Here is a 25,526-nt window from a genome sequence, read left to right on the forward strand (position 1 = left end):
TTTTTGGACTGTGGGAGGAAACCGGAGAACCTGGAGAAAACCCACCATGCACAGGGAGAACATGGAGACTCCATGCAGAAAGACCCCAGGCCGGGAATCGAACCCAGAACCTTCTTGCTGCAAGGCAACAGCTCTACCAACTGCTCCACTGTGCAGCCGTCTACACTCCAGTTAACGATTAATCAATCGACTGCTAAATTAGTTGACGATTATTTCAGTTAATATGATTAATCATTTCAGCCCTAAATCACTACAGTGTTGCTCCTGCATATTTTAACCAAACAATCAGTTTTTGACACTAAAGAGTTGGACAGATTGTGCTTGCAGCATGTTTATGTGTTTTGCACCTTTAACCCTCCGTAGTCTCTGCTCTAACGTTTTTGAGTAATTTTGATTTTACCTTTTACATTTTCACCTAAAAAACTATTTGCCTTGTTTGGTATCATTTTCAGCACAACCTCAGCTTTATGATTTTACAGTGTTTGTTTCATTTTGACAAAAAAAAAATTAAGCTGTCTTATACTGACTTCCATCCATTTTCTTGCACCCTTGTCCCTCAGTGGGGTCAGGAGGGTTGCTGGTGCCTCTCCAGCTAACGTACCGCGCGAGAGGCGGGGTCACCCTGGACAGGTCGCCAGTCTGTTGCAGGACAACACAGAGACACACAGGACACACAACCATGCACACACACACTCACACCTAGGGGCAATTTAGAGAAACCAATTAACCTGACAGTCATGTTTTTGGACTGTGGGAGGAAACCGGAGTACCCGGAGAAAACCCACCATGCACAGGGAGAACATGGAGACTCCATGCAGAAAGACACCGGGCCGGGAATCGAACCCAGAACCTTCTTGCTGCAAGGCAACAGCTCTACCAACTGCGCCACTGTGCAGCCCTATACTGACTTGACATAATAGTAATTTTAACAAATATGTACAAAAGAAATGCTACAAAAGTTACATTTGGCAGCATGTACATGTTCAATAAAGTTGATAGAAATCTATCATAAACCTGGCAGAACGTCTGTCATGAACATAAGAGTCTTTTTAAGGTAATGGCTGCTTTAAAAGGCCCAAATTTGCATTATTTTGTAATGACACTTTAATGCAAAGTTGGCACTTTTAATGCAACTTTGCTTTAAAAGTGTGATTATTTACCAAATGACAGTTCATAAAAACATTCATAGACTCCTATATGTTCATGACAGGTGTTATGACATGTTTATGACAGTGTCATGTCAGTATTGTGCACAACTCGTCAAATATAGTGTTTGAACATGTATTAATATGAAATTAATGCTGCAGATTGTAACTTTTATAACTTTCTTTTTACGTATTTGTTAGAACATTATGCCTGTATAAGACGAGGCTCAGTGTTTTTGTCTCATGTTTTATTGTTTGCAATGTAATAATAATATAGTGATAGTTTAAACAAATATTTAAAAAAACATTTTGTTTTAAAGGTTGACCTTTAACATCTCTATAAAAGATAAAATTATTTAGAAAAGTGTCAGAATTTTACCAACTTTTTTGAACATGTATGTATGTAACTTTTATAAGTCAGTCATATTGCACACCCTGTCAAATAGTGTTATTGAAATCTGACTTGCTTTTCTACATAATCTTGTATATCTTTTGCACAAATATTAACCTTTAAACCTGCAGCGTGTAACTTTTAAAAATTAGGTTCTTTAAAACAGTTGCATAAATTTCCCTCGTCATTTACAGTAAAGCAAGAGACGTAATCTGTGGAAAGAATCCAGTGGCGTCTTCCACTGACATGACATTGTGATAGTGTTGATAAATACGTAAAAATAAAGACATTTTTACGGAAGAGGATTAGTGCCACCGAAAAAATAAAAAAAATTCTGACTTTAAAGTCAGAATTCTTTAAAGATATGAAATTATATCAAGTTTTGATATATTAATATTTAAGATATGAAATGGATATAAAAATATAACAATTACTTGTTATACTTTCTGACTTTAAAGTCAGAATTCTTTTTTTTTTCTCTCGTTGGCCCTAATCCTCTTCCGTACATTTTGCTATAAAACTTACATACTGCAGCTTTAATGTCATGTTACATGTTCAAAAACGTTGTTAAAATCTGAAATACTTTTCTATAAGATGTTAAATATGTTTTATAAAGCTTAATTGTGATATTTTAATATCCATTTCATATCTTAAATATTAATATATCAAAACTTGATATAATGTCATGTTTGTTCATAAAAACTGTATATCAGGTGAGACTCAATTTAAAAATGTTTTGTGTCTTAAATGTAAAAAAGGCTAAATACAAAATGGTGATTTTGTTCATTTAAATAAAGTTTAATTGTTCAGCAGCACTTGGACTCTGTCTCGTCAAAGATCTGTTTCTTTTTTATAACATATTTTACATGAGAAAGGTAAATAGATAACTTAAAAACATAAAGTAGGATTTAAAGCTGTAACATGACAGAATACTGGCAGTGAAAAATAAGCTGGTGATATTCATTATAATAGTGTTGCTGAGACTTAAAAAAAGTTAAATACGTAATATATTTACATTATGGTGAGAGATAAAATGTTTGTAGTTTCAACTTGATATTTTCAAGTAATCTCATGTAAATAAAATAAGTTGATTTGACAAGCTTTTGAGAGAAAGAGGGAAAATATGTCCGTTCTACTTATTTGCATTGTGTAATGTCCAAATATTGGGGGCTCGTCCAGCATTGTGGGGCGTAACGGTCCATTTCTATCCATATAAAGCCTGTCTGATGCTCGTTTTTGTGTTTTATGGTTGTGTGTGCTGCAAAAAAGCAGCGTTAGAATGACAGCGTTTGGTGATTTGACTCTGGAGGAAGATATTAACCCTTTGCAGTCGAGGTCTAAATGGCCGTTCCAGTCTCTCTTCTCTGTGCGTCAGCGCTCGCTATGAAGCCATGTAGCGATAGCTAGCAAAACTGCTACTACCCCTACACATACCACGAACTCTAACACACTTATAGTCTAAAAAACCCATCGAAACACTCTTAGTAAAATCCACAGCATCGCTAGTCTCTTGCCGTATCCAAATCCCCCCCTCGTCTCTTTCCGCGTCTCTCCGTTCTACCTAGCAACAGACCGTCAACACATTTTCATTGGTTGTTTCGAAATGTGGTACATTTCGGTCTTATTTCTGGCTTTATTTTGAAGTAAATAACCACAAAACCAATATAAAAACACCACTTTTATAAAGTTTGAAGTCCGTGCTGTCCAACAGAGTCGAAATGAAAACTCAGTATGCCGTCTGTTATTACGAAGCCTTATTAATGCGTCACATGCTTGTACGCCGCACGGCGAGTAGCAACTACATAGGGTTAAAGGCTACACGAGGGTTACACCAACAGCTAAAATAGCATGTTTTGCTAAATGCTACAACACAGATAAGCTACCTCTGCTCCGTCTGACTCTCATTAGCATAAATTACCGACATGAACCATAAAAATATCTGAAACTAATGCGACTCAATCAAGTGTAATGACATTGCACAAAGTGAATGTTCTTCCGTCATAGAAGATCTTTGGCTGAGCACAGCCAGACGGCAGCTTGCAGAAAGCACACAGACCCGACAACAGCCAAATGTTTTGGCCTGCCATCAAATTACTCGAGGAATTAACAATAATTAGAGGCAAACGATGTGACCTGCTGCCGGCAACATTTGTCATTCTAACTGACAAATGTGGCAATCAGCAGCAGCGTTCGTAATAAGAAGAAAACTGCCTTAAAACTGATTGCTTTACGTCAGAAAATCTATATCCATTAAAATACTCTTTCCCAATTCCCATCAGAGAGAAAAAACAAAACAGCGTCAGATGTCCATACCAACATATGGTCACGTTCCAGTGTTACAGGCTGATGAACTCCATGGGAGTTATGAGTTAATCTAATGTCACGGCAAAAGGAAGCGACTTAAAGAAACAGACTGACATTTAACTGTCTTTTAGCTATTGTTCATTACATTTTGGTTTTATGTCACATTATTCAAATAAATATTTGATTTTCACATAGATGAAGATGCCCAAACGTTCCTGTATGTCTTTCTTAAATGGTGCATAATTGTTCTTTTTCAATAATTTTCAGGTTTTTAGCTCAAGATGGTTAAATTTATGCCCATGACCAAAACCATGAACTATGTAAAGGAGCATGAAACAAAAATGTGAGCAAATGAATTGACAAAGCATAACAAAATGGGCGCCCAAAAAGAAAAGCATTGATAGCAAAATCTGCAGTTTGAACTCGAGTTATGAATGTGGAAGTTTATAATGTGATTTTTGCAAAAGTATATTGTTAAAAAAGCTGCTTGTGACAAGAAATGTATTTCAAAATGGAAAAACTTTACGAAAAACAGAAGCAAGTGGTTGTTATTTCAGTGATTCTTGAGAATAGGGACAAAACAGGTCCTGTGGATAAAGCACAAAATTTGAATAAAATATACACAAAATATACATTTTCAAATATCTGACTAAACTAACCTGGGTCATGTGAGCACAACAATGTATATTTTCCAGGTATTTGCTGAATATTTTATTATTTTAAACATTGTAGTCGGTGGATGATGCCTGTAAAAGCCCTTTGTCCAGGAGCAGAACTCAATACATTAAAATAGTTTAAAACAATTAAAGAAATACTCAAATTATATATTATGACAATTAAGTATAAGTAGTCATATAAATAATTATAAAAGTATCAATAAATTGAATTAAAAATCATTTTTAGATATTTTCCAACTCCATTGAAATTTGTCCCTAGTTTTTGTCAATACCGTCAGAAATGAAAAGAATGTAAAAAAAAAAAAAATCAGGCATTATTGGGGGCACCAGAACTTCTGAGGACCCCATGACCACTTCCTTTCTCTTCCTTTGCTAAGAGGGCTAGTTAGCTCTGGTTAGCTTAAGTTATTCTTTTGTTTTTTCTTCTTTTTATTCCTAAGTTGTTTGTCACAACCATGATGTGTCAACACCATAACTGACAATTTACAAAACTTTGATAAAATTTTGTGAAATTTAAGCTTAATTTTGGTAAAATGTAAAGATTTTATGGACCTAATGAGCTACAATATGGCCTCCTTCAGAATAACATCATATAAATTGACGTAGTTTGGCATTTCGTCAACTCCGTCATATATCAACTCCATCAGTTTTTCTGACTCTTTCAGTGAAATTGTTGTCAAATCTCACTTAAATGTGCAGTTAATTCATTTTAATGTATTTTACATAAATTGCATCACTTCACATGTATCAAGTTTTTCATTTTACTCACCAGTTTCTCACCACCTTCAGTTCTGTGTCAACTCCGTCATGCAGTGTCAACTCCGCCAGATGGCCTTTTTGTTGTTTTTTGTTTTAAATAATATTTATTTTGTTTCTTGAGAAGCATTTGTCTGTAAAATGAATAAAAATATCACTAATAGGATCATTAAAAATTATTTATTTCTGTCAGATGGTGATGACAACGTTCTGGGTCGGGTCGATTAAAAATGTAATAAAAAAAATGTTGCTACTGGGATCCTGCACCTTAGCATCTTTACATTTCCAAAACATTATTTGTCATATTTGCATACATCATGTTGAGAAATAACAAAAATAAATAAATAAATATGGGAAAATTAAAACCCATTTTGTCCCTATTCTCAAGAATCACTGATTTATGTATTGCATTTATATCTGGTTAAACTGTAAACAGAGCAAAACAAAATTTCAATACTTAGCATTGAATAATATCCAAATTATCAAACTTAAATTGCAGATTTAGATTTTTTTTAACTATATGAGCATATCACCACAATGTTAAAGCACATACAGAAGCACATGAACAAGTTGCTAAATATTATCTTGAAATTTTCCTTTTTTTCAAATTCTGATACATTTCTTACAGTGACATCATTTGACACTTTCTTTGATAATTATTCTCATCATAAAAGCAACTTCATAGGCTTGATAACGTCCTTGGAGAAGGAAAAATGAAACAGTGGGCAAGTTTTAAATCTTTGCAATGACTCTTACTTTGATCAAAAGCTGTAATTATATCGTCTCTGCTCCTTTATTGTCCCATTTATCGGCTACAGAAAGACTGCAACCAATCTGGGAAATCAGAGAAAACCTAAAAACTGACAGTTTTATCTTCTAATTTATCAAGTAAGAAGGTAAAGTGGTTGAGTGCAACATATATATTTCAGCTGCCATGGAAACTCATCTAATTAAATTTAAAAACAACTGAAAGCAGCTTCTCTGCTGCATTTGTTGGTTGTCAGCTTCTCCACAAACATCTCAAGGCAAACAATAAAATAAAAAAATCTCATGAATGTGAGGTTTTTTCTATTGATTTTCTTTGAAAAATTGATGCGTCCGCTCCCATTTTTCTTTGGAATAATGATCCAGGTCCTGTTTCGCTTCACAGTGGAGATTCTGACACATCAAAGCAGCAAAATGGCAGCTGTATTTCATTTAGCTGAGCCTGGTCCAAGAGTCACAATGCTATAGATGCTTCCTGGGAAGAAAATAACTGTTTGCAACGCATTGAGTGAACCGATAAATAATCTACAAAAAGATAAGACAGGACGTTGATTCTGTGAGAAAAGCTGTTCCAGATTAAAAACAGCTAACTTCTTTACGGTTATTATAATTTATCTTATTTAATATAAATAAGATGAATTTGCTATTTTAGTTATTTCTGTGTTGAATTAAATGGAGTCTACATCTAGCTGCTAGCAAAACATATTTTGATATTTTGTTGGTGTCTAACATTAAGCTATTAATGAGAATAAAATCATACAAGAATAAAATAAAAAATTACAAAAATAGTCATTTCAGAATAATGTCATAGTAATATAAGAATAAAATTGTGCAACAATAAATCCAAAAAACTTCAAGAATAAAATAAAAATAATTAAAGAATTTAGTCAGAAATACAAAAACAGTCATAACGTTACAAGATTAAAGTCAAAATAATACAAGAATAAAGTTGCATAATATGATAATAATATTGAGATGTAATAAAATAATCATTACATTAATAAAGTCATAGAAATGTGAAAATAAAGTCATAATATTACTAGAATAAAATCAGAATAAAGTTGAAATAATATGAGAAATTCTCACATGTCCCAACAATCTTCAGATTAAAAGTGATGGGATTAGATCAGAGTTTCTCCAGAGATAGGCCCAGAGCTCTGTAACTCTTTGTGCTCAAACTAAATGAGAAAACAGGCTGATATCAGTCCTGTGATGAGAAATCTCAGTGAAATGTGTTTTTGTTAGAGGTGTGCCGATCGATCGGCCACCGATCATAATCGGCCGATTTTTGTGAAAAAGTGTATGATCGGCGATCATTGGCTCCTGTTGCCGATACCGATCACCTGCATCTCATTTCGCATCCTGCCTGTGCAGCTGGTCTCCTCTTTCCTTCACTCTGCACAAAAACGCAGCAACAAATCCTAAGTGATGTGGAACTATAACTATAACGCACTGAGTGAAGGGGGAAGTTTGCGTGTTGCGCCGGAAAATTGAAGCACGTCAAAATGCATCAACACGACGAAGCTAATACGACATAAAAACAATGCCATACTTGACGGAGTTTGGCTACATCGAGGCTCACTGCAGTAAAAAAGACATATGGAGGATCAGATAGCAGGTAAAGCAGCGCACAGCTACAAACACTCACCCGGATTAGCATGACGGTCAGAAAGCTAAACAAATAAAATGATTTAAGTCTTGGAGCTGCGATGTAAGACGCTGGTTCTGCTCTCGCTGTTGAACCGCTGCTACGCTACAGGTAGTAATATTTCACAGACGGAGCGCCGCTTCTGCTCCACCTGGTAGTGACTCTCACACCGAACCTCTGCTTAAAGCTGCACCATCTAACCTAAAAAAATACATTTTACATACGTATTAAAACTTTCGCTGTCCTAACATGAGACAGATCATCTCTGAAAAAATAATCGATCTCCTCCCTGCTCTGCATAATTACTCCGCTCAGTCAGAAACAGCCACTCAGAACTAGCAGTAATCAGCTAGCCGCCATGCTAACAGGAAGTTTTCATTCAGTAACTCTGGATTGTTTATTGTAATGGATCCTGTTTTTGCCTTTGAATGTTAAGTTTTATACTTGAATTTTTTTGGCAATGTTGAGAGGTTTTATTTTGGCTCTTTGCATTATTTAGCCTCTTCAGAGCTTCATATGTTTTCAGTCTGTTAAAGATAGTTTTACTGATAGCAGGACAATTTGCACAATGCTGTTTTGTTTAGTTTTCTTCTTGGAAAAAGTTATTAAAAACAAGTTTTTGTCTAAATTAAGGTGAATTCATGGTTCCTTTTTCCACATAATGTAACCGGTAGTGCTTATGATAAAAAAATAATAATTATGTGATCGTATCGGTGATCGGCCCTCATGGGTGATCGGTATCAGCAGGAAAAAACCTGATCGGCACATCTCTAGTTTTTGTGCCACTTTCATAATTAAATCAGCATCAGTGGCTTCAGAGCGGGGGCAGTCGCTGCTTTCCAAACCATTATGGTCAATAACCTGCGGATATATTTAGCCTGCGTGTTTATAATCACTCTCTTTCTTCCCCCTTTGCTCTCGCTCGCCCCATGATCTTGTTTGTGCCTCGGTACTGGGATAATTTCTGCACTTGGATATAACTTTGGCTCTCAGGCGAACGCGCCTCGTTTGCATAATCTGGTTTCCAGGGCTACAGTTGTGGAGCGGCGGCAATAAGAGACGGTACACAGAATAAACACCCATAGATATGTGTCGCAAATGAAGTGTCCTGTGATTTCACAGCCATTTAAAGGCAATGAGCTCTCCTTTACCAGATCGCTTTAGATCAGATACGGTGTATGATCAGCCCCTGAGACGAATTCAGGAATATTACGCCGTAGCTTTGAGAAGCAATCTGAGGATCTCTGAACAGAAACAGAACTGAAGTTATTATCTTTGGACCTAAAGAGGAACCATCGAGAGCCGACACACAGCTTCAGTTATTACAGCTGGAAAGTAGAGGCTGAACTCTGACCTGATCCTTCAGAGACACATAAAGACGGCTACAAAGTCAGGCTTCTGTCACCTGCAGTACATTTCCAGGATTAGTAGGATCTGGAGAAATGCATCCAGGCATTTATTTTTAAAACACAAACTCTTACCAAGTAGTTTTGGTTTAGTTTCTTGTGGAAATATCTTGGTATACTTTGAATAAGTCAAAATTAACTTACAAATAACTTTTCAGCAATAAATAAGAGCTTAAGTCAGTCACTCCTTAATATTGCTATTTTTCCCCATTTGTTTAGTGAAATAAGCTCCTACATCTTGCTGAAAAGTTACTTGTAAGTTAATTTTCTCTTATTTCAAGTGTGCCAAGATATTTACACTAGAGATTAGAGCTAAAGTCCTTGGTAAGGTTTAGTTTTTTCGCAGTGCTGCAGCAGCCTCTTTACAGGTTTGCCTAAAAACATCAATCACATCCAGAATGCTGCCGCTGCTGCTGCTCTGACTAAAACCAGGAAGATTTAGCACATCATCCCAGTTCTAAAGTCCCTGCACTGAGAGACTAGACTTTAAAATACAGCTGTTAGTATTTTACAGTCATAGTAGCATCCAGCACAAATCTGGAACAAACTTTCTGAAAACTGCAAAACAGCTGAAACGCAGAGTTCCTTTAAATCTGGACTAAAAACCCACCTGTTTAGATTTTTAACGACGTCTGTTGGAAAAATGTTGATGTTCTTGATTTTATGATGTAAAGCACTTCGAAATGCCTTGTTCCTGAAATGTGCAACACAAATAAAATTAGATTTGATCTTGTTTGGTTTCATTTTTAAATGAGACGAGGACTGACTGCAGCAAAGCGCTTTGACTGCAGGAACCAACAGACTACAGTGGAACTGGAGGAAGCCTCCGAGTCAAAGTGTTAAAGCAGAAATCACTAAGTTAAGACGGAGCACATAGCTGCCGGTTGACATCTGTACCCTGCTGGCTGGTGACCTTTGACCCAGGGTTGATCCACTGCGGGCCGGTTAACTCCCAGCCCCTCAACCTTTCTCTGCTGCTCCCGCAGAGCCGAGACGATCCAGCAGGACAACGCGGGACTTTATCCAATCTTTGGAAAGACACTTTAACCCTGCGCTGATAGCGGGATAGTTTGGGTTTTCTCTGTCGAGACTCTTCTACTGATCTTTGATTTTTACTGGAGGAAGAAAGAAAGAAACTAGCAGAACATAACGGCGCCACATTGGGGCCATAATGGTACTAAGAAAAATATGAGAATAAATTCATAATGTACAAGAATAAAGTCAGAATATTACCAGAATAAAGTTTTAATAATATAAAAATGAAGTCATTATGAGAATAAAGTCATAATATTATGAGACTGAAGTTAAAATAATGCAATTTGAGAAACAAATCATAATATTACAAGAATAAATTTGAAATATTAAAAGATTAAAGTCAAAATATTACAAAACTAAAGTGGAAATACTACGAGAATAAAGTCACAATATTATAACATAATGCTAAAATAAAGTTGAAAAACTACCAGAATAAAGTTGTGCAACAAAAAAGTCAAAATAATCTGAAGATAGGTCATAATAAAATGAGAATAAAGCCAAATTATGACAATAGAGTCACATCAGATTAAAGTCATAAAACTGTCCTTCCACTTTATTCTTGTAATTCTTACATTTCTCCGTCGTAAATCACGACGTAAAAGAAAACCTTCACACCTGCTGTCAAATCCATGTTTCTGTAATTCTACTGTATGCTGAGAGTCATTTTTTCCTCTTTAAACAAACTGCAGTGTATTTTTTATTTATTTGGTAGCTCAACACTAATGATCAGATAACTGGAAAAGGGGAAAGAAAATGATTGAGGTCTGGACTTTGACTACGCCATTAAAACACCATACCGTGCTCCACAATAGTGAATTAAATGAAATTATAAAAATGCTAATAAAAAGCTTGATGGCTCATTAATAATGTACAAATAAATTAGATTTTTTTTTACTTATCGATGGAAAATCCTGCAGCTAAAATTCATCTTCAGGTTTTGCATCTTTTAAAAGACCAAACATTTGCGGTGAAGATTATTAATTAAATAAATACATAAAAAAAACGGGCGAATAATCCCTTCTGAAGTGGCCTTTCATACAAGGAATCCAATTATTCAAATCTTACAATCAATTGTTGCTTCACGCTGCAGAAATAAACAACAAAAACTGGAAAGTTGAAAAGCAGAATGACACACGGAGGAACAAACACCGTTTTGTGTCGTTATTTATTCATATTCCACTTCTGCGGCTCCAAGCGCCCGACAAGCTATTCGCCATCCCACAACAGCTGTGTAAGATAACAGGAACACAAATATTTCTTGTGTTATATCACACATCCTTTCTCACCTTCACAGCAAACAAAAAACCCGTCTCTCCCTCTATAGAGCTTTATACATTATAGAACGTCCCAGCCTTGTGGGTGAGACGCATTTTTTCCTCCGCTGTGCCAAGACTTATAGGACATCGATACAATCAATTTCATAACAGTCCATTTAATCCTTTGTGGCGGCCAAAAGATGGCTAGACGGCTCGGAGGAGGCTGGACAATATATCTGCGACATCATATTCTCCTTTTAAGTACCTCTAAAGCATATTAATTAATACACGATGTGTCAGTTGTTTAATGCATAGCAAAATGGAGGCATTGAAAGAGTCAGTGCTGGTTTTATTATGGGCTGTCTGCTGCAGGGAACATTGTCTCCCAACTCAGCAGCTCAAGTTGATCCCTTTCAGAAACACGAACGTTTAAACCCGACAGATGCAAAACTGTGCAGAACTTCGAACTTTTCCACTTTTTCCTCATGTTTTAACTGCAAACTTTAAGTGTGGAGTGTAAGGAAAACATGGCTTCCAGATCTGAATTTGTGGATTTTACTCTGTAAAACTGTAAAGTTATTGAAAAAGCTGTTAAATAATTTATCAACTGTGACGCATTATTGAGTACTTAATTAGTTCTCAGCTAAAGAAGATTAAATTTTTTGTGTCAAGTGGTAACGTTTCACCAGAGCAGACAGAAATCACATGTGAGGTAAAGGACGTACGAACTCTTCGTGTGAATGACAAGGTTCTGGTGGCTGGCAGAGTGAGAACAGGTAGTAACAAACACGTAGGCCACATGTCCGTCTCAGCTAGCACACAAAAGCTAATTGGCAAAGCTAATTTTACTAGTTCAGCAGTAAGTAAAGTATGTAGTAATGTACTTATATTGCTTATAAGTTAGATACGAATGATGCAAGCACTGGAAAGTAGAAATCAGGCTGATATATGGGTGTAGTGATGAACTCTGACCTGAACCTTCAGAGTCACATAAACACCGTTACAAAGTCAGTCTTTTGTCAAGGGGCATCTTTTTCTTTAAGTTGGGACGATTTTGTATTTGAATCAACCATTAATGACCAATTGGGTTGTTGAATAGCTAAATTAGGGACCAGAAATAGACCGTTGTTTCTAGTAAACCCAACATAGAAAAGATTTTTCCTCCAGGTCATAAAGTTCTGCCTTTGCACTTGATAATCTAAAGACAGACAATCTGGCTGGATCTGATACCAACATATATCAAATCAGATGGTTAATCAAACACAAGACTATCCAAAGAGAACTCCAACTCGCCAGACACACACTTCTGTTTGCGAAAACCGAGGCAACAAAGATGCTCAGACCAAATGGAATCAAAGTTGTTTGGACATCAGAATGACTGAAAATACTTCAAACAAATGAAATGATTTGGGGTAGCCGTTTTTAAGCCAGTAGAGCAGACAACCCAGACAGAGCAAATAGCATGAGGGGAAAAAACAGTGGATGACATTAAGATTTGGGGGGCAAACAGCAGTGCGCAGAATGCTAAAACGGGATGGGGAGACACAAAAACAAAGAGGCCAAACAACAATTTAGACCAAAGAAAAGCAACTGTGTTGGAGGAAGTTATATTTATTTAAAAAGGTAACAAATGTAAAGACCCTTTTGCGTAAAGAAGTACATCCTGGTCCTTAAAGGCCTAAAAATGTTATTTTCCAATGAACCTAAAACATTTTATTTGTAAAAACTCAACTTCAAAAACTGTATATGTTTATTAGACCCTTCATCTACGGAGGTAGCCATTTTTCCCCCTGTGCAATGCATGTCAGGCCGATGATGCGATTATCTTAAAAAGGAGTCGAGTCTAAAAACAAAACAAGACCTCAAGGTCATGTAGGTTGACATTAATCCCAAAAATGTCTGGATTGAAGCAAACTGCCTCAGATGTAGCTAAACAGAAAATACCTGATGAACAAATATGATCGGTTTGTAATCTACTGTTCGCTATATTAGCTAGAGCTAACACAGTTAGCAGGAGTTAGCATCGTTAGCAAGAGCTAACTTCAAATCAAAACAAATAAAAAAATATTGCGTGGATGTTCAAAATGACAATGAAGCATCTTTAAGTCTTTGTAACAACCATTATAATATATTTGAGAGAATGTTTTGATCTCGATGCTAACCGTCGCTAAGTGGAGCTATTTGGTCCTCATCTTCATTTCCTCTTGTCATTTCTAAATTGCAGTTCAAATGGAAACTATTGAACGTTACATGAGCTATAACTCATGTATAAAACTGTTGAAAAACAGGTGTGATCTCCTTATAATCTATTGTTTACTATATTAGCTAGAGCTAACACAGTTAGCAGGAGTTAGCATCGTTAGCAAGAGCTAACTTCAAATCAAAACAAATAAAAAAATATTGCGTGGATGTTCAAAATGACAATGAAGCATCTTTAAGTCTTTGTAACAACCATTATAATATATTTGAGAGAATGTTTTGATCTCGATGCTAACCGTCGCTAAGTGGAGCTATTTGGTCCTCATCTTCATTTCCTCTTGTCATTTCTAAATTGCAGTTCAAATGGAAACTGTTGAACGTTACATGAGCTATAACTCATGTATAAAACTGTTGAAAAACAGGTGTGATCTCCTTATAATCTATTGTTTACTATATTAGCTATAGCTAACACAGTTAGCAGGCGCTAACTTGAAATCAAAACAAATGGGAAGATATTGAACGATTGTTTAAAGTGACAATGAAGCATTTTTAAGTCTTTGTAATAAACCATTGTAATATATTTGAGAAAATGCTTTGATCTAGCTAACTAATGCTAAGTGGAGCTATTTGTAGCATACTGTCAGACTGATACTTCCAAGCAGCAGCTGCACAAACACCAACCTTTTTCAGCTGAATCGCTCTTCTTCATCCATTTGGTTTATTTCTCCATTACGGTTAAAATTTAAAATTTTGAACGTTACTTTTTGCTCAAAAAATACTGTTCTGCCTCAATGGAGGTAGCCTGGAGGACCTAGCATACATCGTCTACCCAGAATCCATTGCAGCGTAAACAATATGGCAACGGACATGTGACAATATTTTATTTAAATTTCTAAAAACTAAACAGCCTCCTGTATTTTACTGTATTGTCTTTACATCTGAAATAAATGTTTCTCAAATATTGCTACAACTAATTGTGGATCCCGAGAAATAAATACATATTTTTAAAAACCAACATTTACGAACATTTGTCAATTTTTATAGTGTCACATGTCGACAGATAAATCCTGATAATTAAGCAGCAGTTATGGAGGTTAAAAGGATTTCTGTCAACCTTAAATTCCTGTTTCTACTCTTTGTGTTTTGCTACCTTTGGAAATGTAAATGATATTTGTGACATCAAAGATTTATTTACGTCCACCAACAGATTGGGAACAAAAAACATCGAGTTGAACCATCTGCATCGTGCTGACAAAAAAAGTTGTCACTTCCTGCGTGATGAAAGAAAAAACGAGATCGCGTTCTGACAAGAGACACTGACGAATGAAAGAGGCAAAAATAAATAAGTGAATGAATAAATATAGATACGGAAGCAAACGTGGAGTCGGCGGGGTTATCGCACCGACGAGTCGATGCTAAAACGCTAAACAGAGGCGATCAATCATTCATTTCTTCTGGAAAAATGAAAATAAAATAATTCAGAGACGGTTTACCGGGTTAACTGATCCCTTCGCCGGATGTTTGAGGCATCAGCGTGACAGACATCCACAACAGGAACCTGACCGCAGTCAGTCCCTGCCTGGTTTATGTGTTATATTACATTAATAACACCTCGGTCCTGTGGGTGGTTGGGAACGTGACAACATTCCTGTCGCAGGTTTGGACACCTGGAGCTGCTCCTGTCTGGATCTGAGCAGCTCAGCGGGAGGAAGTTGAGCAGCAGGTGTTCGGATCAGCACCGTGAGACACACAGACAGCCTGGTGGCTCACTTAAAGCGCCACCAACTTTTTAAAAAAAACATCAAAGTCAGGGGGAGTTTGAGAAGTCAGGGTTAGGTTTTTCATTAAAGCTTAATTTTATTTCGTTATGGCTTTTTGTTTGTCTAATTAAGTTAGGTTTAATTAGTTTTTAGAGTGTGTTTGCTAGTTTTTATTATTCATTATTATTAGTTAAATGTTTCATTTTTATAACTAATAACAGTTGAGTATTATAAGTTAAATAGCGGTTTAACTAAAAAATGTTATTTATTTAAATACATTTAAAAATGAATTTTTTTTTTTACATTTTTCAATCTAAAAATAATAATAATAATAATAATAATAATAATAATAATAATCATTTTTTGGGAGAAAAGCTACTTTCTTCACTCAAAGTATGACAAAAGTAATTTTGTCATACTTTGGATTATATTGTATTGTGATTAAAAATGAGTTGAGTAATAAATAACACATTTGTTTGAAGATAACATTTTCAAAAAAATGCATTAAATTATTGTTGATCAACCCACTGACTGGTGATTTCTCCCAACTTTTGCTGTCACCATTTTGTGAACTCGTGTAAAGAAAACCAATTTCAACATCAGTTCAAAAGACTTATAAATAGACATGAAAATAAAGGACATTATTTCTATAATGTCAGTATGTTTTATATCTATAATGTCAGTATGTTTAGCATGTAAGTTTCAAAAACATTCAGTGTAGTTCCATGGTTGCTAGGTAACGGGTCTGGGCTTGGTGGGGTTGCTAAGCAACGGGGCAGTGCCAGCTGAATGTGACTTAAAGGGGCGGTGTTACGTATTTTCCAGCCTTTTTGTAGCGCAATAAATTAACTATGTTAGCTTCAGCTATAAAAATACAGAAAATATTTTTGATTTGACGCCATTTCCCCGTCTGACTTCTGAATGTTCGTGAGTGAAATCAGTCTGTGTGTGTACGGCTAAACTTGTCATATCTATGATTTTTTTATTTATTTATTTTTTAAAAAAAGGTTTTGAAAACCAACAGACAAATTTAAAATCTTCCAGCCTTTACACTGCAAAAACACAAAACCTTACCAAGTATTACTGGTGTAGTTTCTAGCGCAACTGAAATAAGACGCAGCTAACTTACATGTAACTTTTCGGCAACATACAGAAGCTTTTTAAGTAAATAATTCATTAATGCTGATGAAAAACTACCAGCTACACTTTAAAAAAAAAGTTTCCTCTTATTTAAGTGAAATAATCTGCCACTGGAACCAGGACTTTTTCCATCAGTATTCAGGAATTATTTCTTAAAACAAGCTTCTACGTCATTCATTTTGTCATTTAAAGCGTAGTTTACATGATTTTGAGGCATTTTGAAGGAGCCAAATGCTGCATGTGTCGTATATTTTGTGTTTGTGTCGCCCTGCATGGTGAGATGTGTCAGAAGATGAGCACATTGATGAAAAAAGAGATGCTAACGGATGCTAAAGCACCAGTAATTCCTCCTCGAGGCGTGTTTTTAATCACCCTCAGCTCAGCGTTTGAGCCGAGCCTGAGTGTGTTGTTATTGGCTCTGAACTGTTATAGGTAAATCAAGTGTGTGGTATTGACATACTGCAGCTTACCTCTGCTGGGAATTAGAAAGCGCCCCAGCGGGGCTTTCCATCAACAACTTAATGGAGACAGAAGCAGAGTTTCTTTTACCTCCCTGCAGCTTCGCAGCCTGTTGACTCAAAGGAAGGTAAATTGCCTGCATCCAAAGAGTTTTATGAAGCTAATATTTCAGGCACATCATTTTTTCACAACTCATCTGGTTTTTTTTAGGATATTTTCTGTTCTTTTGTTTGAAGCCTGAAGCGATTCAGAACCATCCAAACTGCAGAAAAGCCTGCTGTAGATACAGTGTAAGTCACCAAACAACTCTTCTCCCGAGATAAGCCCTGTCGATAGTAATTATACACATTAATCTTGTTTTATCCATCTGCTCACTAATCAGTTTGTCAGAGTCGGCCGGTGTTTTTATTCCAGAGCCTCCAGTATACCATCGCAGTGTTTATTCTCATTCTTGGCTCGAGAATCTTACCAGAGGCGACACAAAGGAAGAGAACGCCGAGTTGAAAAGGGATTTGCAGAGTGTTGTTGTTGTTGTTGGGGGGGAATCGATGCTGACGAGACGGTGAGGCCGTGCCAGAAAGGAAGGGTGATGAGATACAGCCAGAAATTAAATTGATTAATCTGGAATCGGGTTCAGGAAACAAGGTTTTTCTCTTTTTATGCTCTGCAAAAGCACCAAATATTCAGTATTTTTGGTCGAGCTCCTGGTGCAAACATCTCAGTGCTCAAATTTAAGTTAAAGTAACTTTTCAGCTAAAGTTTCTAGCTCCACTTCTGCCACGGGAACTGGTGCCTTTTCACCTTATGCGCAAATTATTGACCTGAAACAACCTCATAAAGTTGCTTAGGAGTCAGTTTTATCCTATTTCAAGTGTAATAAGTCAAAACTCATTTTCATTTTGGGCCAAATCAAAAGTCTGAATGTTCTTAAAGGGCCGGTTGTGCCAGAATGCATTGATAAAATTAAACTGTTAAAATATCAATACATAAACGTTTGTTTGAGTTAATTAATACTGAGCATCCATCCAGGTTGGTTTGTGGGTTTTCTGCGATCAAAATCACAGACTTTGTGATGCTGATTTAGAAATATTGATGCTAAATGTGACTTTTTATTAATCCAAATAAATAAAAGAAAAAATTGACGTTTATTTTTTTAAGGAAAACTGTAGATCCTAGCTTGTTTTCTGACATTACTGTAATTTTTTTTAGAAAACATGCATCCATGCACCGTGCATGTAAATACATATTAGGACATATTTAGCATTTGAATTATTAAAGGAGGCATTTTCAAGCATTTTGCTGTTACTCATAATAAAAAGGAGATTTATTAGCCAAAACTGTACTAAACATAGATTTAAAAAGTTGTTAAATTCCTAAATGGACAGATATTAACACCGTTAACCTTTCAGCGCTCGGCAGGAAACTGTTTATAAGTCACACAGACATGCAGCAACATTGGCATCGTGTAATAAATTACTACGATATTTTATGTGCAGGAAGTAAAAACGCAACACAGCATCTGCAACACGCTGAAGTCTTATTACAGCTGCTACAAACACGTTTAGTTTCGTTTTTTAATCTGGATGTGCACATGAACTCCTGCTGTTCAACGTTGCATCTCTAATATCCACATTTCAGAAGTTTAATCAAACGTTTGTTGTTGTTTGAAGGCCACATGCAGATGATGGATTGAGCTTCTAGCCTGTTAGTCATGCAACAAATTCAAAACATACATGTCCTCAGAAAATTAGCATATTGTGATAAAGTTCACTGTTTTCCATATTGTAATGATAAAAATTAAATTATTTCAGGTCTTTTATTGTTTTACTACTGGTGATTTTGGCAAACAGCTCATGAAAACCCAAAATCCTTGTCTCAAAAAATGAGCATATCATGAAAAGGTTCTCTGAACGAGCAACTAACCTCATCATCTGAATCAACAAAGTAACTCTAAACACCTGCAAAAGATTCCTGAGGCTTTTAAAAACCCCAGCCTGGTTCATTACTCAAAACCACAATCATGGGTCAGACTGCTGACCTGACTGCTGTCCAGAAGACCATCACTGACGCCCTCAAGCAAGAGGGTGAGACACAGGAAGAAACTTCTGAATGAATAGGCTGTTCCCAGAGTATCAAGGCACCTCAGTGGGAAGGAAAAAGTGGCAGAAAACGCTGCACAACGAGAAGAGGTGACCGGACCCTGAGGAAGATTGTGGAGGAGGGCCGATTCCAGACCTTGGGGGAAGCAGTGGACTTCTGGAGTAGAAACATCCAGAGCCACCGTGCACAGGCGTGTGCAGGAAATGGGCTATAGGTGCTGCATTCCCCAGGTCAAAGGTCAAGCCACTTTTGAACCAGAAACAGCGGCAGAAGCTCCTGACCTGAGCTACAGAGAAGCAGCACTGGACTGTTGCTCAGTGGTCCAAAGTACTTTTTTTCGAATGAAAGCAAATTTTGCATGTCATTCGGAAATCAAGGTTCCAGAGTCTGGAGGACGACTGGAGAGAAGGAAATGCCAGAAGGCCAGAAGTCCAGTGTCAAGTACCCACAGTCAGTGATGGTCTGGGGAGCTGCTGGTGTTGGTCCACTGTGTTTTATCAAGGGCAGGTCAATGCAGCAGCTATCAGGAGGATTTGGAGCCATTCATGCTTCCATCTGCTGAAAAGCTTTATGGAGATGAAGATTTCATTTTTCAGCACAACCTGCTCACAGAGCCAAAACCACTGGTATACTGACCATGGTGTTACTGTTGGCCTGCCAACTCTCCTGACCTGAACCCCATAGAGAATCTGTGGGATATTGTGAAGAGAAAGTTGAGAGACGCAAGACCCAAAACTCTGGATGAGGTTAAGGCCATCGAAGCATCCTGGCCTCCATGACACCTCAGCAGTGCCACAGGCTGATTGCCTCCATGCCGCATTGAAGGCTGCAGAAGGATTCCTGACCAAGTATTGAGTGCATAACTGAAAATCATTATTTGAAGGTTGACGTTTTTGGTATTAAATCACTTTTCTTTTATTGGTCGGATGAAATAATGCTAATATTTTGAGATAGGAATTTTGGGTGTCAGGTTAATTGGTCTGTCTAAATTGGTGTGAGTGTGTGTGCATGGTTGTGTGTCTCTGTGTTGCCCTGCAACAGACTGGCGACCTGTCCAGGGTGACCCCGCCTCTCGCCCGGAACGTTAGCTGGAGATGAACCAGCAACCCTCCCGACCCCACTGAGGGACAAGGGTGTAAGAAAATGGATGGATGGATGGATGGATGGATGGATGGATGGATGGATGGATGGATGGATGGATGGATGGATGGATGGATGGATGGATGGATGGATGGATGGATGGATGGATGGATGGATGGATGGATGGATGGATGGATGGATGGATGGATGGATGGATGGATGGGATTTTGGGTTTTCATGAGCTGTTTGCCAAAATCATCAGTATTAAAACAATAAAAGACCTGAAATATTTCAGTTGGTGTCCGATGAATCTACAATATATGACAGTTTAATTTTTATCATTACATTATGGAAAACAATGAACTTTATCACAATATGCTAATTTTCTGAGAAGGACCTGTATTCACCAACGTCTCTTATTCTGGGGGATTTTAAACTGCGCTTCAATGTCTTCTACAGTGTTTTTGTGCTGCAAGCGTCTTTTCAAAGCTCATCTAACTTTATAATTCAGTTTCTATTTACAGGGAGTTTTGGAATAATTACACAATATACAACTGCAATTAATTTTTAGAGGTATGGACTAGAAGAGTGGTGTTCAAATGCTGGCTTCAAGAAATTTAATGTCAAGTAACATTTTCTTAATGTTACGAAACGGACATTAATCCAGATTAAAGTTAAACTTTTTCACTTTTGTTTGCCCATTTCTGAACTGAGACAATCAGTGAAGCAGTTGCTGATGAAACCATGAACTCTTGAAGTAAACCCACTTGTCTTTAATATACGGTTTAAGCAATCGTTAGCGATTCCCTGGGCTAACTCTTCACATTTACTTTAAATACTCCAACCGTATAAAAAAGGTTTGGGTCTAAACCTCAGAAACTTTTCACCTTTAGCCTGGAAAGCTCTGCGGTACCTTCTGGATCAATATGTCCTATTTCATGCATGGGCTACCACTTCAGGTTGGATGCTTCATTTTAAGTAAAACATCATGGTTTTATGTGCATGGCTGCTCCGAGGGAGGCCACATTTCAATCGGAGTGGATCACAGAAAAACCTGCAGTTTGAGACTTTTCTGCTCGACTCTCAGCAGAATAGAAAGTATTCCTGTGTTTGATTACTCTCTATGAGGTAGATAGAGAGTATCCATCCCACTTTTTTATGCAATGTTTGTTTGAAAACCACAATCTATATTATGTAAATTACTGTTTTTTTGGCTAAAATGTTCAATTTTTTTGTCCATTCGCCCAAACATATTTCTCAAATATGCAAAAATTGATTATATCTAGGAATTTTTTACCCTCAATAACTCTGAAAATCTCAATAATTAGCATGCTAACGTTAGCACTGGCATGTACACCAGAACTAATTTTAGCATGCTAACACAAGAAGCAGGTTTTCTCACCAAATTTAAGTTAAAATGTCACATCTTTTACCAGGTGCAAAGTTGGAAAAATGTATTCCCTCTGAGCATTTTCAAAAGTCACATTAATTAGAAGCTAACATTAGCACTAGCATGTACAATGCAACAAATTTGTGACACATTTTATTGGGTGTAAACTTGACCCATCTAGGAAATGTTTACCCTACGATCATTTTCAAAAAGTATGAAAACTCTTATTATTATGCTAACATTAGCACCTGCATGTACTTGAGAACTAATGTTAGCATGCTAACCCAGAAAGCACGTTTTTTCAACTAACTTTACAATAGAATGTGACAAATATTTGTGACACATTTTATTGGTGACCCATTCAGGAAATATTTACTCTGATCATTTTCAATAAGTCTAAAAATCACATTAATTAGCATACTGATGTTAGCACGTACACCAGAATTAATGTTAGCATGCTAACCCAGAAAGCAGGTCTTTTCCACTAATTTTACGGTACAATGTGAAAACTATTTGCTGCATTTTTTACTGGGTGTAAAGTTGGCGTTGAAACTTTAACAGCACCACATAACGGCTGACTCGGGGCGGATATTTTGAACAAATCTCTGCGTACTTTCCCCTGAAACATCTTGTTCCTTTCTCCTCATCGTTCCCAAGACAGTGGTGACGTTCCTTCAGGAAGCCTTTTTTTGTTGTTGTTGCTTTTTTGGGGTGGAGAGTTGGAGCTTGTGACAGCCAGACGCAGGAAAAGTGAAACTCTAAAGAAAATTAGATATTGTCAGTTTGAGTTGTTTTTAAATTAAAAAATGTGTGATTTCTGCTGTTTATTTGCTTTCTAACCTTGTAGTTGGCCTCCAAACAATGTTATTTCTGTATTTGTTTATCAAACTGTGGGCTCATTTCTTAGCTTAAACTGGAATTATAAATATTATTTTACAGTACTTACATTATTAATTAAACAGATTTAGAGAGCAGGTAACCTTTAGCCATCCCTCCAACAAATAAACTCCAGGAAATCTGAGAAGACACAATCAAGCAAAAAGAGCAAACGACGTCTCATAAAATTGATATTGTCAGAACAAACCGTTTCCTCACAAGTTGTTTTCATTCCTTTTTCCCAGAAAATCCTCCGTTTCAGTTTTGCCCTTTGTGTTTTAATGCTGCATGTTTTCACTGAACCTGTGTGGGTTTTCTCCAGGTGCTGCAGTTTCTCCCTCGGTCCGGCATGGACCGTAGGAGGGAGTAGTGTAGGCACGCACAGTTGTTTGTTTCAGTTGTTTTTCATCACTAATGCAGCCAGCTGTTGATTATATAGCTACTGCTAGCCTGACCTGAGAAACGTTCGTAGTGAACAGTAATGATCCTCCAGTCTGCAGCTGGGATAACGGGATGAAATCAGTGATAAAAGTTGACAAATTTAATAATATTCCTTTGAGTTTTCTCACTTTTCTTCAATTTTACAACTATAAATCTACGTGTATTAGGTGTTTTTGTAAAGTAGAAGTAAAATGCAAATAAATATCTGAATAGTGTGGCAGGCATTTCAACTCAGCCTCCCCAACTACAGGTCTGTTAAAGTATTATTTCACTCAACTAGAAACTACAATTTTTTTAATCCTTTTTCTTTTTGCAAAAATTGATTATGTTGAAGTAGATGAGATAAAAAGCATCTGTGACTTTAATTTCCAAAACCTGTTTATGATTTAATTCAATTCAAAAATACTTCACTCCAAAAACAATACAAAACAATACAAAAACAAGTATTTTGTCTAGTACAAACATGTTAGCACACTTGATAAAAAATTTTTGGATAAATGCCTCATTAGTGAAATAATCTGCCAGAGCTCTCAGTACTTTTTGAAATTAATATTAAGGACTTTTTGACTGAAAAAAGCTCCTACATCTTACTGAAAAGTTATTGTAAGTTAGTTTTGTCTTATTTTAAGAATATTGACACATCTGCACTAAAAACGAGACAAAAATACTTGGTGAGATTTAGTTTATTTCCACCTCGTTTGCTTTTGCCGCTCCTTTTTAAATCTGTCTGGCCGCATCGTTAGAAAGATGTTGGAGTAGGGGATACAATCCTGCCTCATCAATGAAAGAGACGTTTTGAACTTCCTCCTCTGCATCCACGAAGCCTCCTGTTTAAATCTCATTAGATTTATATCTGGCCTTTGACTGAGCCTTTCTTATCAGCTTTCCCACAGCATGATACTGCCACCACCATGTTTCAAAGTGGGTGTAAAGTTGATTTTTGTGGCACATATTTGGTAGAAAATTCAGTTTTACAACAAATATGTGAAAAAAATGTTCAAGGTTAAATTTAAATACTATAAATAAATGTAAATATCTACTAATAAGATCATAAAACATGTTATTTAGTGACTTTTTTCCTCTAACTTCTACTCATTTGAATTTTTACAGTTTTTGTTTTTCTCTTATCTGCTTATCTAGCTGGTTATTTTGTAGATTAATTACTCTGTTTACTAGTCAGTAATGATTGTTTTCTACGCTGTCACTGGTGAAAAAGTAAAGTTGAATTTAAATACTGTTTTAAGGTTGGTTGGTGATTCTTCTCAAGGGGATCCAGGTGCTCATAAACGACGAGCGGCACTATTTTAATTTGCGTTAATGTTTTCCGGTATTTCTAGAAAACCCTCCGCAGGGAGAGCAGAGCTGCATTTCAGTCCTTATCAGAAGCAGCATCCAGTAATATTCGCAGAGATGAGCAGAAACGGCAACAAGGTGGAAAGAAATAAAAGATGCGACTGAGGTAAGTGGGTTACTGCGGAGCGCGTCGGCCAGATATTTCTTCTTGATTTGGGAGCCAGTGTTCAGGACCCGGTGGGAGATTAGACCGTAATAATCTGTTATTAGATGGGCAGACTTATGCTGCGCCTTACTGTCTTGTTGTGAATCCAGCAGTGTTTGCGAATGAAAGAAAGAAGGAAGGCTCCCGAGACGCGGTGCAGAAATGTCGGCTGGGTTAAAGACGCTGCGTGAATTTATAGTTTCTCCAAAGACAATAAATCGTGTCTTAATTTAACTTGATTTCTATTATTTGTGAGTAGTCAGTCGTTATGGGGGTGATTGTGGGTAATTCTGAGATTTTAATCTTTTATTGAGTTGTTAATTAGTTTTGTACAGTGGTGTGAAAAAAATGTTTTTCCCCCTTATTGATTTATTTTTTTGTGGCATGTTTATCACAAAAAATAGAAATCAGGAACGGGCAAACACTTTTTCACAGCACTGTATAAAATCCCACTGATGTTTAAGTTGATGTTTCTGTAAAGGGTTGAAGAGAAACTGCAGGGCTTTTTGGAGCAGCGAGAGTTTTGGATAACATCAATCCATCCATCCATCCATCCATCCATCTGACCAACCAATCATCCAACCATCCATCCATCCATCCATCCATTGGTCATTCCATAAACTAACTAACCATCCATCCATCTGACCAACCAATCATCCAACCATCCATTGGTCATTCCATAAACCAACCAACCATCCATCCATCCATCCATCCATCCATCCATCCATCCATCCAACCAAATCATCCCATGGTCATTCCATAAACCAACGAACCAACCATTCAACCATTCAACTATCCATCCATCCATTGGTCATTCCATAAACCAACCAACCATCCATCCATCCGACCAACCAACCATCCATCCATCCATCCATCCATCCATCCATCCATCCAACCAAATCATCCATTGGTCATGCCATCAACCAACCAACCATCCATCCATCCATCCAAATCATCCATTGGTCATTCCATAAACCAACCAACCATCCATCCATCTGACCAACCAATCATCCAACCATCCATCCATCCATCCATTGGTCATTCCATAAACTAACTAACCATCCATCCATCTGACCAACCAATCATCCAACCATCCATTGGTCATTCCATAAACCAACCAACCAACCATCCATCCATCCATCCATCCATCCATCCATCCATCCATCCATCCAACCAAATCATCCCATGGTCATTCCATAA

The 25,526-nt window shown here is 36.9% G+C and overlaps 2 long non-coding RNA genes across 2 annotated transcripts in view; one reads left to right on the forward strand and one right to left on the reverse strand.

Annotated features, from left to right (window-relative positions):
- LOC145549353 (uncharacterized) overlaps positions 1-25,526 on the forward strand; it is a 150,657-nt gene that overhangs the window by 101,839 nt on the left and 23,292 nt on the right. The gene's annotated exons all lie outside the window — the stretch shown is intronic.
- LOC145549352 (uncharacterized) overlaps positions 21,861-25,526 on the reverse strand; it is an 89,410-nt gene continuing 85,744 nt past the window's right edge. The window contains exons 4-5 of the long non-coding RNA XR_014085288.1: positions 22,458-22,528; positions 21,861-22,269 (exon numbers count right to left, since the gene is read on the reverse strand). This is a non-coding gene — a long non-coding RNA (uncharacterized LOC145549352). The remainder of the gene's footprint in view (positions 22,270-22,457; positions 22,529-25,526) is intronic.

This window comes from Poecilia reticulata, chromosome 20 (assembly GCF_904066995.2).
Source record: "Poecilia reticulata chromosome 20, P_reticulata-male-v2, whole genome shotgun sequence".
Classification (NCBI taxonomy): domain Eukaryota; kingdom Metazoa; phylum Chordata; class Actinopteri; order Cyprinodontiformes; family Poeciliidae; genus Poecilia; species Poecilia reticulata.